Genomic DNA, 16,264 nt, shown 5'->3' with positions numbered 1-16,264 from the left:
ACGGCTGATAGTTCTCTGTATGTGTAAACATTGTATAATATTGTACGCTAAACCATTAGAATATACACACTGCCACATGACACGTAAATCATCTGCCATAAACAAAGGGAGCATAGTTGAATGACAGATTACTGAATTTGACTTTAGACTTGGATGTGGTCTACCCAAAAATGTTCTTGGCAAAAAAAAGAAGATTCCAAACTAAAAAAAAAACCTTTGCATGATAATTTTACCCTGTACGTCATAACCTAATATTATGTCACCCAGTAGGAAGGAATTTTTTTTTTTTGCTCTTCCCCTCCACTACTTATGCTAGAGAAGGGGAAGTACACACAAAATACACTACAAAGAAATTAAAAGCTATAAGTTATTTGTGATCTTCTCCAGTGTTCATGTGGGCATGCTACCCGCACACTTAGCTACTCCTTAGCAACTCACCGGTAAATAGTTGAAAACAGCATTTCATATGTGGCCCTTCACTCCTCAGAGCAAGTGATTCGGAACTAGGCTTCCGTGTGAGATCATAAGTGAGTCATGGGAGATTTTTCAATGTCACTTAACTTCACCATGATTCTTTCATTGCAAATATCTCTTCGTTGAGCCGTTTAACCCATATTTGCAGAGTTGTGCTGCTGGATAGGGCTGCATGTTTAATCCGGAGAGGCGGGGTGGTCGGAGGGGTTCGCGGCCTTGTGGGCACGTGGCCCAAAAGCATGGAGCTCCTCGTGGAATGCCATGGAAAAATGAGACAGGAATGCAGTTTCCACTGAGCAGTGTAAACAGGCTGGGCTGACAGAAATGCTGCCATGCCGCTTTGAAGTCGCTTCAATCTCCGCATCGCACAAAAATAAATAAATAAAGAAAAAAAAAATACAGGCACATATACACAGACACACATACACCCATAAAAAGACAAAGAATGATTCTGGAAATGGTGCAAAGCATTCCGCATACACGGGTAATCCTAAAATGGGCCAAATTTACTTTTTGCGCAGGGAGAAGAAAAAAACTACTGCAGTTAGACAAAAGCTTGTTATATGTACTCCATGCTTGACATGATGAGAGAGATGATCATACAATATCACGAGATCTCAATTCAACAAATAGTAGTGCAGCGAAGAATGTGATGCCAAATGCAATTACACGTTAGGAGTGGTAAGGTGGTACATGTGGCAATCTTTGCACCAACGCATTACAGTCAGATACTCTGGAAAGGTTAATGGAAAACTCTAAAATTTTTAATGTATTAATTTACAGTCTAAATAGACACCTCAAAAACTCAACAAAATGAGAACATAATCTTTATAAAAATTAAACTGTGCTCTTAGGAGCAATAAATATTATATTCTATTTTTGGCTTTTTTTTTTGGTGGGGGGATTTTAATCTGACAGTGGCGGACCATCAAGGCCTTCTCTGCTGGCCTAAAAGTATCTGAATCACGGACTGATGTTAATTATATTTTGTCCATGAATTCTTATTAAATAATTCCAAATTGGCTTCCTGTCATTACTTTTCCCCTGTCGCACTGCTTCCAGAGGTGTGTTTTTGTATTTAAGCATATAACCAATCACATTTCAGCCATCAGCCATTCAACCAATCAGCTTTCGAGTTGGCAACCCAAAAGGGAGTACTGACGCCTTCTTGAAGGAGCTAGTCAACGTTGAGAGTTTTCGCAAACTATGATTGGCTAGTGACTTTGCAAAAACTGTTCTTATCACTCGCCGCAAGTGACAAGAGCTTACTGGCAAGAGCACACTGTATCATTCCCAAGCTGCATAAGCAAATATATTTTTGTTTTGACTTAATAGCGGTTTCGTCAACCCACAATGGCAGAAGGAGGAGAAGAAATGGATTTGGTGGCAGATTTACTGTTAAAGGCATTTTCAAGACGGACTTTAAGAAAAAAATGGACATCCTTAAGAAAGGTCGGGAAGTTATTTCCTGGCTAATGGTACCCTCTAGTGGACTTGTAGTAAATCACAACACACTTTTTTCAGTCTGGTTTGATTCAGACGTAGCACTACTGAAAGCCTAGCATCTGAATATCTTTAAATATGTTTCAAGTATGTGGATGCTGTAAATGAAGCAAAACAATAATTGGTATGGTATTATTTTTGAAATTCCATCAATTATGAACTAGCAATTACAGGATGGTAAGTGGAAGTTCCCTGCACAACAAATCACCAGTGTGGATGCGACAGCAGCATGCAGACTCTGAATTCAAAATATTATTTGGGGCAGTGTGACAGTGGATAGCAGGTTAATGAGTGCATGGAAATGTTAAGAATAACCGAGGAAATAATTAGTATGGCGGCACATGCACTTTTACTGGGTAAAATGCAATCGACAATTGTTAAAGCCACAGAATGAACAAACAGAAGCATCCATGCCTTGCAGACATACATTGTCCATTCACACAAAAATGTCTATTTTTGTGTGAATGGACAATGTTGTAGCCTCCACATGCCTCCCGAAACAGGCAGCACTTCAAAGCTTCTGGCTTTCTGACTGGAGGCAATTTGACAATGCAACTTTTGACTGCGGCGTAATTGCACCCGCCTACCCTTAACACATACTATACACTCTTCTGTCAGCGGCGTGGCAGCATTTCTGTCAGCCCAGCCTTTCAAAAATCTTTGTTGAACGTGCAACAGTGATATCAGACTAAGAATGTCTCCGGAGCAGACAGCAGACATGCGGGCACCGGAGCCTCTACCTCACTGTTGGAGCCAGCAGGCTGTGGAATCCACTCAAGTGGGCAGGTAAACACATAAAACAGTTGCCCTTTGGAACACCATTCTACAGTGCCATCCAAAGTTTACATGAACATTTTTTTGGTTGTTTCTCATCAAAGGGGTGCAAGTGCACTAGGTTTTCGAGACATGCAGGAGTTCATGCTGGGTACAGTAACTCCTTGACGGCTGTGTTCAACAAAACGGTCCTTTCAAAAACATATTTGACCATGGTTCGGCCTTTTCCCGTACTGTGATAATATTTGAGGGCGTCTGTGTGGTGCTGTGTCAGAGATATGACCTCTGACATGCTGCAAAGGAAAAATTGTGTTTTTTGTTTTTTAATTAAGAGCAAATTAAGTCGAAGTCGTGTAAACGGGTTACGAACAAAACTTAGTCCCAAAAATAAGTTCAATTTGATCAGAATTCCACTACATGCGCTGACCAACACGAGAACGGTGGTTATTTTTTTCTCTTTCGAAAACATTTCAATGCCATTTGTGTTCTGTCGCACCAGCTAGCGAGCACTAAGCTAACCATGCTACCATCCAACACCTAAATTTTCAAACTCCCTTCATGCTCCCACGTCATCAGACACTGAGATCAAGACAATGTCGTTGATATGCTACCTGAATCAGCATTTTTGAACAATGCACAGTGTTGCCCCACGGACGATGGAACTTGACGCGCAGTGCGTCTTCTGTGTATTGAGTTTCTCCAGTTACTACAATTTCCACAAATCTATAACTTGCAGAGATGGGCATCAGCAGACTGGTCATTCTGTCAGTGAGCTGTGTCAACTATTTTAGCATCTCCCTTGCATGCTAAGTCTATTAACTAATTTGCTTCTATTCCTGAAGTTACCCGGGAATTGAAAAGTGTGACGTGGAGCGCCATTCCCGAATTTGTTCAGTTTTTTTTTTTTTGCTGGGGTGCAAATAAAGTGCTGGTCAGGCCTCTGGCAATATTGTTCCTTTGCACAAGGGGGCAGCCTTTGCCTTTTGTCCATTTAAGCGCTTTGTTACACATTCAGCTGTTTTTGAAGCACTATATCAACCAATAAGTATGTACTGCATTGTATTTTGGACAGTTGCCCTCATTTCAAGCTCGTATAAATCCAGACCCATATAATTTAGGAATTAACTTTTTTTTTTCTGAGGAAAGAGTCTAAGTTTTTTTACGCTGAACTGAATGCTTATGTAGTCCTAAAAGTCAATATTCTCTGGGACCTGCAATTTGAGAAAAAACTGACAAAAACCGTGACGCTGGAATAATAATAATAATAATAATAATAATAATAATAATAATAATAATAGGGCGGCCCGGTAGTCCAGTGGTTAGCACACCGTCTTCACAGTACAGAGGTCGCCGGTTCGCGTCCCGGTCCGGCCTCCCTGTGTGGAGTTTGCATGTTCTCCCCGGACCCGCGTGGGTTTTCTCCGGGTTCTCCGGTTTCCTCCCACACTCCAAAAACATGCATGGCAGGCAGATTGACCACTCCAAATTGTCCCTAGGTGTGAGTGTGAGAGTGACTGTTGTATGTCTTTGTGTGCCCTGCGATTGGCTGGCAACCAATTCAGGGTGTCCCCCGCCTCGTGCCCGAAGACAGCTGAGATAGGCTCCAGCAACCCCCGCGACCCTAATGAGGAATAAGCGGGACGGAAAATGAGATGAGAGAGATGAGATAATAATAATAATAATAATACATTTCATTTCAAGCGCCTTTCAAAGCACTCAAGGACACTTTACAATAAAAACAAAGCACACAACAATAAAATGATAAATAATAAAATAGCAGATTGAACTAGACATTGAAAGCAATTTTAAACAGATGGGCTTTGAGGTGGAACTTGAAAATAAGGAGTGAGTCAATATTACGGATGTTGGGTGGAAGTGAATACCAGAGTTTGGGAGCAGAGCGGCTGAAAGCTCTGCATCCCCTCGTGGTGAGACGGGCAGAGGGCACATAGAGGTGAAGGGAGGATGAGGATCTGAGGGACCGAGAGGGAACAAAGATTTGAAGCAGGTCAGACACTAGGGAGGGGCAAGGTTATGGATGGCTTTGAATGTAAACACAAGTATTTTGAATTCGTTTTGATGTTTAACAGGGAGCCAGTGGAGCTGCTGGAGCATGTGGTGAAAGCAAGGGGTTTTTGTGATGATCCGGGCTGAAGAATTTTGGACTCGTTGGAGTTTATGGAGAAATTTCTGATTGACACTGAACAGAAGTGAGTTACAATAATCGATGCGGGAGGTGACGAGACTGTGGATAAGGATATCAGCGGAGTGAGGGGTGAGCGAGGGACGGAGACGATTGATATTACGGAGGTGGAAATATGCAGACCGATTATGGAATTTATATGGGAGTGAAAATATAGTCAGCTATGGAGGATGACACCCAGGCTCTTGACCTGAAGGGAGGGGGACACGGTTGAACTGTCAATGGGGAGAGAAAGAAAAACTGTTTGCTTTGTGTAGGGTGGATTTGGTACCGACAAGGAGAAGTTCAGTTTTTTCACTGTTAAACTTGAGAAAGTTATGGGAAAGCCAGGATTTAATTTCTGAGAGGCAAAGTGAAAGGGATGAAGGTGGAAGAGAAGCGTCGGGTTTGCTGGAGAGGTAGAGTTGGGTGTCATCCGCGAAGCAGTGAAAGTGAATGCCAAACTTGCGGAAAATATTGCCAAGAGGATGAAGGTAGGTAATAAAGAGAAGGGGCCCCAGGACAGAACCTTGGGGCACACCAGAGGACACAGGAGAGGACCGTGAGGTGAACGAGTTGATTTAGAGTGATGCCTAGGGTGGAAAGTCTGTCGAGAAGGATGGGGTGGGAAATGGTGTCAAAAGCCGCGGTCAGGATGGAGAGTAAACCGGCATCGGCTGCCTTCAAAAGATCATTCGTGATTTTTATAAGAGCCGATTCAGTACTGTGGCGGGGGCGGAAACCAGACTGGAATTGTTCGTAAAGGAGTAAACACATTTTGGCACATTGTCTGGCAGTGAATGAGTGAAGCAACATTTGTTACTGTAATTGGTGACATGGAGCGAGATGTCATTTTTTGCAAGTTAAGAAGCACAGATCAGCAGCACTCAGTTCTGGGTGCAGCGGAAAAACAAGCAATGCTAACTGGCAGCGCCTCGGCTTTGACATTGGGCAAAGTTAGGTGACACATCCAAAATATCGCTCCAAGTCTGAATGAGGTGGTTTGACAAAGATGGCATTATATATACATTTTTGCTCATTAAAATATTTTTAGCACATAATTACAGAAGAGGTTCTGTGTATTGAGCGCAGGAAAAAAAAGTCCCTCAAACTGTAAAAAAAAATCTACCATGGCGGCAACATTCTGATGTCGCGCTTCCTACTTTCGGCAGTCCTCTGCGCTGCCTTTGAGATGAAAGGTAAACGACAGTCTAGAGTTAGTCTGTCATCAATGCTTTGCAGTCAAATCACATGCAGGCTTTTAAATTGCCACTTGCTGGAGTATTCTGGTACTTTGATAAATCGCTTCTCTCAAGGCAGTTTGCCGGGAAGTTTACAGGGCACCCACCACCGCGAGTAGACACAACTATATCTTGGTCACGAGGCTAACTCTAGGATGGCTAGTGTTTATCTTTGCCATTGTCTGCTAACTTGAAAGCTGGAAAAATGCGCAGACTAAACTCCGTTTATGGTCTGACGGCGGAAGCGGTTGAAGAGTTGGCGGCGCATAACTGGAGAAGAGTGACAAAAGTCACCTTACAGGTGCTTCTGGATGTGCGCTGGAGTTTGAGAAGGCAGTGATGTCATTTTACATTGCGCCGGTTGGACAGGAAGCCCGAAACCCCCAGAATGCACAGAATAACATTTTCTTTTTGCCATTTGGTGTAATTTTTTTAAATGCACTCCAAAATGTTGCCTGTAAACTGAAAAAAAAAATAGGACCAGAACCTTTCCTCAGCAAAATGCTACAGCATTGGATTTATCGAAACAATCCTTAACTTCGATTTTGACAGTTAGGAATGCATTCATCTATTTTCAGTAGCACTTATGCTCATTAGGATGATGAGATGGTGATGGATGGCATCCCGGAAGTGAGTTAAGATGTGCAATTAATCAAAATTAATACAGCTAAAATCTGATTATATTTCTATTTTCTCTTTTTGCAATCAGAAATAGAAGGGAAAATGTAATTCAATCAAAAACACTTGTGGCGAATAGCCTGGTTTGTGTTTGCAAGTTCCGAATTGTGAAAGCACTCTGAATGCATTTGTGTTGCTCGCACTAACCATGTGACCTGTTAAGTCATTCACTACCATTCAAAAATGTATTCGGAAATTGAAAATATGACGTAGAGCGCCATTTCCGAATTTGTTAGTTTTTTTTCCTTTCTTGTTTGGGTGCCGATAAAGCGATGGCCATGGCCTCTGGCAATGTTTTTAGATTCCACAAGGGGGCAGTAATTCCCTTTTTTCCATGTTTGTGCTTTGTTCCAGCTTCAGCTATTGTTAAAGCGCTATATAAACCAATATGTATGTATTGAATTGTATTTTGGACAGCCGCCCTCATTTCAAGCTCTTATAACACCAGACCCATATAACTTAGGAATCAACTCTTTTTCTGATGAAAGAAGAGAATCTAAGGTTTCTTACACTGCATTGGATGTAGTCGTAAATCCCAATATTATGTGGGTCCGAGAATTCGAGTGACAATGACAAAAACCCTGGCACTGTATTTGACACATTTTTGCACATCATCTGGCAGTGAATCAGTTAATATCAGGCTAACTTTTCACTGGGAGCACAGTCAACACAAACTTTTTTGGGGTCATTTCTAAAACACCCAAATTTCTCCTTCTCTGAGGTGGCACTGTCGTCAGTGATTAATTGAATGGTGTGACGCTAACACCTCGTCACTGACCGACCTATGCGTTATCCATCATGATCGTTTTAGATTAAACATGGACTTATATTTTAACGGAACAGCTATGCGAAAGCAGCGAACTCGGTTTCATGATTATCATTTTCCTTTTCACATCCAGTCATGCCCCAAATTTATTTTCCCCTCTTATGTCCTTCTTTTACCAAGATGGGAAGGAAGAGAATGATCATAGCTACGAACAGCAGTACTGTACTGTCTTTTGAAGGATATTTCAAGTTTGTCCTCTTTATTTTTGTTTGTTTGTTTTTTTTTTGCATCTGCACAATAGTGGCAAAAATCACTTCCTAAATATAGATTTTCTAAATTGGCCCTAAGTCCTAAAAAAAGGCACAATCTGGCAAATGTAAAAAACATTGTTCTATTTTAATGATAATTATAGTATGAGGCAAAACTGTTTCCAAGCAAAAATTAAAATTCAAGTCTGCAATCACAGAAATGAATGCCTAGCGATAAAATGTAACTATTCAATGCAAAAACAATTATCCGCCATATGAGCCCAGTGGTCAAAAATAAAATCAAAACACTTAAAATGTGCTTTTGACTAAATTGCTTCAGTCAACTGTGGAGAGTATCAGTCATGATTTGAAAAACAAAACAAAAAGTGAAATCTACCTAAAATTCTCAACATTTACAAGTGTGAATGAGGATGTGTGATTGCCAATGTGTTCTGAAATTATCTCTCACAGAGTTGGGTGTAGCTCAACGTCCTAGTGCAGCTAGTTTAGATGTGTATAAACTTTCTATCCTTCCATGCAAGCTTTTACGTCTGTGTAAGCTCTCAGTCGTACAGGAGTGGTCCATGGATGAGAAGGTTTCCGTCATCAACAAATTCTCCAAAAAAAGACTATCAACATCGCAGGGATAATACTCGTGGGCCTCAATCTGTGGTACATATGCACCTAAAAGCTAGCACCCATACATTTGACGACAATGAGGTTAAAAGCTTAGGGAAAGAAAATAGATGGTTTGAAAGGGGAGTAAAAGAAGCTATTTTCATAAAACAGCAAAACCCTTCACTAAATCGCCATGGTGGGGTGAGGTTTAATTTGGATCGTTCGTACAACAGACTTCTTAGGCAACATATTAGGCTTAGTTATGCTGATGAGGTGATACAAATGGGGCAATCAGGCAGGACAATAGAAGTAATCGGTGTAGCCTCAGGGAATAGTCCTCTGGTCCCCCCAACCTGTGAGCAGGGACCTATCGTAGCAGAGTCCGGCACCGCCACGTCTGGACAGTAAGGATATATATATAGGGCCAAAACTACCAGCAAATTTTTAGTTCGCTGACAAAGCCTCTTGGATAAGAAGCGAAATGTCCGACACCTTCAAAGAAGTACAGATGACGGCTGAAGAAACATCGATGAAAGCTTTTATTTAATTCTCTAAAACACAATCAACCAAAAAAGTATAAAATAGTCCTTCGTCTTTCGTAAACTATCTATGGAAGAAAAAGTATTGTCACAACTTCATGAATGGCATTCCTCCACAATACAAAGGAATTCAGAATTCTGCAGCGACATTCTGCTCTTAATGCCGCTGGGCAGGGACTGCGGTAGTCAACGCAAGCACGGACCCCCGAGATAATTTCCACCGAGCGAGGAAGATCAAGTCAGCTTCACAATAGGCTGGTCCTGCAACCCGATCTCGCATCCCTCCATCAGCGGTCTCACATTTGACCTTTACATTTCCTCTGCTGGCTCCTCTCCTTTGGCCCTGAGGGCGCGGAGCACTATGGAAGATCAGCGCGTCTTCGTGACGCCCGTGCGAGCCATCGGCACAAAAGAGGGTGACCTCATATAGCATTGAAAGGAGACTCAGGAACGCCTTCTCAACTGGAGGGTCCACGATGCCGACAGTCCTGATTATGAACCGTCACCTGAGTCAAATTTGCCTGATGAGCCGAAGAAAAACAAGTCACGGATCAGACTTTCCCGTCAAAATCAAATCACATCTCTAATTGAGCAGTGCTGGGAGGAAATGTCCGACTTGGCCGCAGGCTCGCACGAAAAATGTGGCAATAAAACTTGCCTACAAGTTTTCTTTCGCTGTGGTATGGTCAGCGGATTTGTTTGTGCTCTTTTTTGTGACGCGAGCAAAGTTGCCTTTTACATACATATGAGGGGAGTACCAGCAATAAAGTGGAACCAGAATTTCCATTTTTGTCTCATAGCCTTTGTAGACAAGCCAATACATCTCTGTGTGTGTGTGTGTCTGTGTTAATGCGTGTTTAACACAGACACACACACACACACACACACACACACACACACACACACACACACACACACACACACACACACACACACACACACACACACACACACACACACACACACACCTGCAGCAGTCAGAAGAAGAAGAAAGGTGAATGTGGCAGTACAGGAGAAAAAAAAAAGACTGGGTCTGAAGCACCGTTTTTGGCTTTGGTAGGTCCATTCAAATGGTGCTGCCGCGTGGGTGGCCGGCAAATCAGAACCAGCATTAACAGCCTTTTATATTCCAGGAATGAGCACTGAGTGGCAAAGGCCAGCTGCCACTCTGCCAAAATGCAGCGCGCTGAGCCTCTTTTCCTGGGAAACCACATCAGAGGCAAAGCAACGACAACAACCCTGACCTTTTCGAGCACTCGGCGTCCCTCCTTTTCACATTCACACCTGCTTATCATTGCGGGGTAATGTGAAAATAACACAGTGGCAGATAGTGGGGGTGCGGGGAGAGGCGGGGGGTGCGAGGAGAGGGGGGGTGCATCAACATTGCACTCTTTAAGTAAACAGCAAGACGCCAACCTCCGGGTTGTGTTAACCTAATTTTGAACATCAGCTTTACAGGGTAAAAGGTAACAACGGAGGAATGCGCTGGCCATATTCGTTTTAAACACATCGCCTTTTTCTTTTCATCAATATGCACGGCACATCTTCGTTTGCTCGAGTTGTTGATTTTGCGACACCTGCGCAATCTGATAAGATCACACATTCAGATAGCGATAGGAGGTTAGCGGTACTTTAGAAATGACTTCTTAGCATAGTGCAGAACATATATTGTGCGCACTACCTAAAACCCGTAAAAAAATAAACAGAAATCGACGGCGCAGTTTATTCTCTCCTTTCCATCATAGTTCAGAAAGTTCATTAGCTGCTGAAGAAGTGACTCATTGGATTCAAGACGAGCTCCGTAAGACGTGAGGAATAAAAACCGTCTAGTGTAACGTTCTGACCACGTTAGGTAAGACGTAGGTGTGTCGCTGCGTGCATGTCATTCTGGGAGAGCAGTCCCGATACTGTTGCCTGAACTATGAAATCAACGGCGGCACTTGAAAGGGACGATTTAGTCATCACGCCGCACCCGATTAATCCACGGGGAAACACACGGAGCAGATGTGAGTCACTGCCGTCGCGCAGACTGCTGTGCATTTCATGCTAGGTAAGGCGGTCTCTCGATGAAAAAAAGTGGTTATCTGTGCTCGCTCTCTCTCTGTAATTCTTGGCACAAGAGCACGGGAGACATGCTTTACCACCGAGCAAGCCGCCAGGGCTTCACGTCACTCAGTCTTCAAAAGTGGCGATATATCATTAGCCGTCATGCTAGCGCTTTTGATAAAAATCTGTCAAGTCTGCATCGATGGACACTGGTGTTTTCAGTGATTAGTAATTGTTGGGGAATTTTAGTTGGCATTCTTTCTTCTTCATCTGTAATTAATAGTGGCAGTCTTCGATAAAGCTCAAGGAAGAACATCTGCCCAGGTTTTGAGACCTCCCATGCAGGAAAGGCTTTATCACTTGCCTGAAGGGCAAACCACTAAAATCCCAGCTGCTTACAATATATACAAGCTTGGATAAAGCAACAAAAATGAAACAGTTTATGCTTACACAAGTACGCCTTTATCAGGTTACACTATACTTTAGGAATCAAATAAAATTTTATTAAGCCAACCGAAAGACATGCTTACAAAAATTATGATTCAAATATTGGTTATAATCATAATAATACATTGCGAGACTTTAATTTAATATTTTTGAATTGTTGTATTTTCTGTCACTGTAATTCTGTTACCTTGGTAAAGTTGTTTTTTATGGTTTAAACTATCATACAATAAATATACAGAATACAGCGAACGCAATTAGGCTGTGGTATTTTTGATCCTGGTGTGAATTGCAATCACAGACAACCCTAAAGATTTCTCCCAAAAGCCTTCATTTTCTTCAAAAGATGACCCTGCGCCTTTTACGCAGTAGCACCTGATATGTGAAGTAATATTATGCCAGAAAAGGTCTCACAAATACTTTCAGTAACCACCAACTCCATTTCCCCCTGTAGAAGAAGTCGTGTAAAACCCCAGCCTCTACCATCGAGCCTTATGATGTGGTGTACTTTATATTTGGAAAACTTTTATCTTCTTCTTTTCCTTTTGGCTTTTACCTTCAGGGGTTTCCACAGCGAATCAGTGTCCTCCATCTAACCCTGTTTTGTGGATCATCTTCACTCACACCAGCTACCTTCATGTCCTCTTTGACCACTTCCATAAACCTCCTCTTCGGTCTTCCTCTCGGTCTCCTGCCTGGCAGTTCAAGGCTCAGCATCCTTCTCTCGATATAGTCACTCTCTCTCCTCTGGACATGTCCAAACCATCTCAGTCTGGCCTGTCTGACTTTCTCTCCAAAGCCTATGACTTGTCCTTCTGATATATTCATCAGTCACAAAGAAAACCTCAACATCTTCATCTCTGCTACCTCCAACTCTGCTTCTTGTCTTTTCTTCAGTGGCACTGTCTCCAGTCCGAACATCATGGCTGGTCTCACCACAGTTTTATATACCTTTCCTTTCATCTTAGCGGAAACTCTTCTATCACATATATTTAGTATATTATACAGTAAAGTCTCGTTATATCGATATCGGATATATCGATAGTCCCGGTTATATCGATACTATTTCTATGCACGCACGGAGAAAATTACATGCAAACAGGGTCGGATATATCGATAGTCCCGGTTATATCGATATTTTTTCGGACTCCCTTGAATATCGATATAACGAGACTTTACTGTATTTGGAAAACATTTGCCATTCATTCAAGGTGCGCTTTATACGCAGGTGCGTCTTATAAATGGAAAATACGGTACATATATTTTTTTAAATACCTACAATCATTCCGTTGCATAATACGACTGGTTCAAGTCTTCTTTTCCCTTTGGCTTATCCCTTCAAGGGGTCACCACAGCGAATCAGTGTCCTCCATCTTTAGAGGTTTGATTTGCACGTTTGTTTTTGCTAAGCTTTTACGTCGGATGCTCTTCCTGACACAACCCTCTGTATTTATCTGGGCTTGGGACCGACACAATACGACACTGGTTTGTGTCCCCTTGTGGCTACAGAACAAGCAGCTCTATGAATTGAATAAAGATGAAAATGCTCAATAAAGGGCAATGACAGCAAGTATAATAAAATATGTCGATAGCGCTGGAGATTTAGGAATGTCTTATTAACAATAATCCTCTTTCTATAGTTTTCCAATGAGATTTAAAAATGGCTTGGAGAAAGATGCTATCAAGCTTAGAATGTTTATTTTTCTTTTTTGATTATTGTATTCATAGTATTTTTTTCAATTCTACAGCAGCTAAGCTTAAGACTTGATAAAGAGTTGGTTAAATCTGAATTGTTTTGTTGACCGTGAAACTAAAAGAAACACTGTTGTGGCCTAAATAGCACAACTGCCTGAGCCAATTTTGAACATTTTACGACTGGTTCTAGTAAATGATGAAAATCCCCAAATGAATAGCAAATTCATGCCACATATGCCCATTATGATGTCAACTCCAGTCCACAATTTGAGCTCGAAGCACGGCAACTTAAAGTCAACACTGGGGAAGACCATTTTCTGAGCACCTTTTATGGAGGGAATTGTACACTAGTCAAACACTACTCATTCAAACATGGGTGCTTACAGAGAACGGTAACGGTTGAAGACAACTGGCTCCACATTGCTGATTTGCTTTCAACATTCCCTGAAAATAAACTGAACTATTGACGCCACGTGCGCCTGAGTTGACGACATACAAATCATGTTGGAGCCGATGCTGGCAGGGTTCTACAGTGTGACATGTTTGCCTCATCAGGAGAACTTCAGAAGTTCGACAGTTTAGTAAAAGGAGCCACGACTGTCGCCTCGGGAGAGATGGATGTGTCGGGAGATCAGCGCATGGGGTGTGAAAGGATAGCAGCGAGGGAGTGGAAAGAGGAGGGGTGCGTCTCAACACGCAGTCCCTCTGGGTAGATGGGCAATGACATCCAAAGCACTTCCTCCCACCAAGGAAACATGTTCAGTTGGAGAGACAAGCAGGGAATCTCAGACATTCATCACAAGGGAGCGCCATAATCGGTGGCAGAGGCCCGGAGGAACGTTGGCCGGCATGATTGTTCTTTATCTGGCTACATGTACTATCTGTGCATTATTTGACTACATATGTGAGCGAATTCTGAAGAAAAAAAACACACATTGACTTGATCTTCAGGTTTGTTCATTCAAAGCAAAGCCACAGTCACTCTTGTGTAATTGTTCAAGGAAAAGCTTGATCGAGAAAATGAATTCACTGGAGAAAACAGTGATGAAAACTTAACTGGCAGGTGAAACCCAAATGCGCGACAAGAAATGAAGCTGGCTGAGTATGGTTTCCACAATTGGTATGTTTTCCACATTACATTCTAGTGCTCATATAAAAGAGGAGATAACAATTCCAGGTGCTTTGCTGCTGCTGCTGCTGCTAAGTACTACACGTCTCCGGGACTCAGCGGCTTCACCATCATTACTTTATCAGACTCGAGAACACGCGAGCAAAAAACTGCCAAAAACCAGGACGACTACTTCCAAACTGACTTGTACATAATGAAACCAGCCACTCCCTTCGAAAAAAGCTTAATTAGAGGCTGTAGTATTTGAATGTGATGAATCTGGCCCTAAGCAAAGACCTCTGACACTCCTTTGGTGTGTATCCAATTGAAATCGCACAATCAAAGGGGGCCTTCAGGCTAATGAAGCAGAATGTAGGAGGCAGGTGAATCAGACAGAAATCAAAAACATGTCTGATGAGCTGTCAGACCCCAAGGAGAGCAAGATTCTTGCAGGTATGCATTCAGTGATTACGAGATTCTTTTCAAAATACGGAAAAGAAAATAAACACCCAACTCGACCGTGTCAAACATAAACCTCGTGAGGTACTTCAGTGGAGAAAAATACATCACTTCAATTGCAACATGGAGATAAGACAATACGCAACTATAAAATGCTTTTCATTGAGAACAACATCAAGCCTGAGGCAGTAAATCCCAACTAGTGTGCTGTAAAAGACCTTTCGGTGAGCTATGGAAAATGATGCAATTCCACTTCATTAGCCGTATTTGACAACAACAAAATATAAAACATTGCGATGGCTATGTTAATAGATAATAGACAGGATCAGACTAACATTAACAGATGACGAACTGCAAAAATGTTGAAATACAATGTTGATAAAAAACTAGAGTGAATGATAAAACGTTACCCATGATGATAGGTACTGATAGCTAACACATGATTTCAAATCAATCAGCGCCTGACTTTATAAAGTTACAAGAGTATCAGTTATATTGTGCAATATGGGATCATGTATTTATGCAATCTATGTTTTATAAGTAATATATCAAAAAAACATGTCAGTGCACCAATTAAAGACTGAATGACCACCACATAAACACAAGATGGAAAAAATGTCCTCAAAGTACAACTTCACTAAAATGACAGGAGAAACCTGTGCATATATATATATATATATATATACATATAAATCTCGTTATATATATTCTATATATATATATATATATATATGCATGTATATATCACAGTAATAGTCTCGTTATATCGATATTCTAGGGAGTCCGAAAAAAAAAATATAAATATATATATATATATATATATATATATATATATATATATATATATATATATATATATATATATATATATCAACAGACATAGACAGAAAAAATGTGTACAAGAGGAAATTGATAAGCAATGTGGCGGTAAGAGACAAAGACCGTACATGCAGAAACACGCCAGCATCAGGGAGATGAGGGCCTTCCACAAAAAACACCAAAACCTGAAGGTGGCAAAACATACGTGTCTGAAACGGAGACAGAAGGTAGAAACGAGACGGAGGTGCGTGTCTTAAAGTTGCACACAGTTGTGTAATCTGGGCTTCGTCATGTTGCTTTGACATGCATCTCTGTAGGCTTCACTTCCTCTAAATTGCCCAGATGAATATGTAATCTATCCTCTTTCATCCCACTATCCTTTCTTCCATACCCGGCCATTTACTAAGCTTAGTCCGCTCTGCTGCTGATTAGAAGGAGGGTTGGAGGGCGCATGGAGACTGCAGACGTGACGTAGTCTTCAAAAGCCAAACAAGGTCAAGCAGCTGCAGTCAACGTAGCTAATCGTCACTAACAATTAATGTCCATCACTCCAAATAACAATGCCACTGGAATCTCAATACTCCACCCCAACACATACAGTACATTCAAGCACAAGTCATGACCACAATGAACCCTACAAATGATTTCAAAGATGTATGGAGTTCAACAC

General features: G+C 41.6%; 1 protein-coding gene across 1 annotated transcript in view; it reads right to left on the bottom strand.

The window, feature by feature from the left end:
- Positions 1 to 16,264, bottom strand: part of rnf43 (ring finger protein 43) — a 97,288-nt gene that overhangs the window by 47,542 nt on the left and 33,482 nt on the right. The window lies entirely within an intron of this gene.

Source organism: Hippocampus bargibanti, linkage group LG16 (genome assembly GCF_051943395.1).
Source record: "Hippocampus bargibanti isolate YZ-2025 linkage group LG16, ASM5194339v1, whole genome shotgun sequence".
In the NCBI taxonomy this organism is placed as follows: domain Eukaryota; kingdom Metazoa; phylum Chordata; class Actinopteri; order Syngnathiformes; family Syngnathidae; genus Hippocampus; species Hippocampus bargibanti.
This window is presented reverse-complemented; position numbering and strand designations above follow the sequence as displayed.